Genomic DNA, 2,969 nt, shown 5'->3' on the forward strand with positions numbered 1-2,969 from the left:
AGGTTATCTCTGATAATCTGTTATTATGGGCAAGGTCCTAGTTTAAATTTTTCTAGGCAGTTAAGGGTGTGTGTGTGTGGGGGGAGGGGCACAGAACGCAGAAGCCTCTCTTGAGTCTGAAAGGTCTCCATTGCCTTGAGCTGTAAATAACCTACATACCTCAGAGGCGCATCTACAGTCGTCACAAAAGATTGCTAAAATACAGGGTGTCCTCCAAAAGTGTATAAACACTTTAACAGCTGATAGCTCAGTTTTGAAAAGGAAATGTATTTTAATAGCCCTAGCCGGTTTGGCTCAGTGGATAGAGCATCGGCCTGTGGACTGAAGGGTCCTGGGTTCGATTCTGGCCAAGGGCACATGACCGAGTTGCAGGCTCCATCCCCAGTAGGGAGCGTGCAGGAGGCAGCAGATCGATGATTCTCTCTCATCATTGATGTTTCTATCTCTCTCTCCCTCACCCTTCCTCTCTGAAATCAATAAAGAAATGTATTTTAAAAAAAGAAATGTATTTTAATAAACACTGCCTTTATAATTATTCAAAGTGTGTGTATACATATTTTTGGGACACACTCTGGATTAAGGATCCAGAGTCGTGAAGGAGCTTGAAGGACCCTTTTATGATACTCATTTTCTATTTCCATTGTGGGCATCTTGATCTCTTGAACAGACTGAACAGGGGCCTTGTAATTCATTCTTCATTTCTTCAAAGCATTGAAAATGGTGTTCTGTCAATGCAGGAAGGGGGAGGGAATGGATAAACAGGTTCTTTCTGGGTATTTACACCATGTGCCTGGGTATTCAACAGAAGTGTTGGCTGTGCCCAGCCTAATAGCATTGAAAGAAAAGGCCTAAGCTGTATTTTAGTAAGCACATGTTAAAATAATGGAATTGTGAGAGAGTGTTAAAACCTAAATTTTGTTTCTGGTATATATACACTAGAGGCCCAGTGCATGAAATCGTGCACTGGTAGGGTCCCTAGAGGCTGCCAGCTGCTGGCTGAATACTCCTGCCCTTCCCCAGCCCAGTCCCACCCCCTGGTTGAACTCCTGGATGACCTCCTGGTTGTCGAGGGGATAATTTGCATACTATGCTTTTATTATATGGGATGTTGATTTCAGAGAGGAAGGGAGAGGGAGATAGAAACATCAATGATGAGAGGTAACCGTAGATTGGCTGCCTCTTCCACGCCCCATACTGGGATGGAGTCTGCAACCTGATCGGGAATCGAACCATGACCTCTTGATTCATAGGTCAATGCTCAATCACTGAGTTACACCGGCCGGGCTTGTTTCTTCTTCTGATCGCAGTTTTGTGATGCACTTATTCAAAAATGAAATCTTTCTGTTTAATAGATCCTTTATAGCTCATCTCATCTCCACTTCGATTTGGTTTCAAGAACAAATCTTAACTTAATAAAGCTCTTAATTCTATAGATTCCAGTACTAATCCCGACTATGAAAGAGGCCTTTGTGCTTTATGTTCCAAGCTACCTTTGACACAGAGAGGTCTTATTATTCTCCTTCTCTGATATTTGATTTAAATCTGCCTATTGAGAAACCATTTCAGTGGGAGAAAAAAACCGGAACTGCGGGTTTCATATTCTATTACATCAAGCCTGGGGTTCTGTATTGAATTGCTTATTTTGGGTGAAGTATGGTAGATGAACATTATGTGACTTCCCTCTCCCTGGGGTTCTTGTAAAAAATGAAATGCCAAATATCTCAGTCCATGTAGAGGGAACACATTAAACAAAGGCTCTAGTGGGTGACTCAAAATGCTTGGCTCAGCCAGAGACCTCTTCTCTATGGCAGGAGGTCCCTTAATCCAAAAAGTCAGGTAAGTGATATAGACAAAATTTGCATTTTAATTTTGTTTTTTAAAAATATATTTTATTGATTTTTTACAGAGAAGAAGGGAGAGGGATAGAGAGTTAGAAACATCGATGAGAGAGATCGATCAGCTGCCTCCTGCACGCCCCCCACTGGGGATGTGCCTGCAACCAAGGTACATGCCCTTGACCGGAATCGAACCTGGGACCCTTCAGTCCGCAGGCTGACGCTCTATCCACTGAGCCAAATCGGTTCGGCACATTTTAATTTTTTAACTGAAACACATAAGTGTAATTATTTCCCCCCCAATTTTAAATTTAGAAGCAGTCTTTTTTTTTTTTTTTTTAAAATGGGTCCTCTGGTTGGTATTAGATGTCATCATCTCAAAATGCCTCACCCACAATTTCTAATTCTGGCTTCTGTAGATTAAGAATTTAGACACACGAGCGTTATTCCCTGACGTCACCCAGCCCTGCCCAACAGTGACCACAGTAATAGCTTGGGAAGTCCTTGAGGTTCAGTGGTTCTCGGTCAGCTCCTGGGTGGGCCGCATCAGTCTTTCCTACAGGAGCCAAGACTGACTCAGGCCCACAGAAATGTCGCGTGGGAGCAGTTCCTGTTTATTTGACTTGGGTGGAACCACAATGCACAGAACAGGTGCAGCCTGAAAGGTCTGAGAGAAGACAGGTGCACCGTGCAGGTGAATGTGGGCAGGAGCAGGATAAGGGGCAGTGTCGGAGGGCCTCCCTAGGGAGGCAGACATCTCTTGCGGGGCAATGGCCTTCTGGGCTGTGCAGTCCTTCCAACACATCAGCCCAGGTGTGGGGCCTCGGCCCAGCTGTCCCTCTCCCGGGCAGCACATGGGAGGGTCTTGGGGGGCTTTTACGCTGGCTTCTGAGCCTGCAGAAATCCGAAAACAGAAATAATAAAAGAACATAAGAGATAATCCTCTGAGTATAAAGTAAGAGCAACTAATTATTTATTATGACCTGGGGTTAGACTTCATCTTTCCTACCGATTAGATTGTTAAACTAGAACAAATTGGTGGCAACTACCACTACCCCTCGCCAAAGAGCGTGTAAGATGAGTTCTAGTTATTATTATATGGGAAATGTGGTTGTTTGGGGGGGGTGGGGGGGG

The sequence above is a fragment of the Myotis lucifugus genome, unplaced genomic scaffold (assembly GCF_000147115.1).
Source record: "Myotis lucifugus unplaced genomic scaffold, Myoluc2.0 scaffold_10, whole genome shotgun sequence".
NCBI classification, from domain to species: domain Eukaryota; kingdom Metazoa; phylum Chordata; class Mammalia; order Chiroptera; family Vespertilionidae; genus Myotis; species Myotis lucifugus.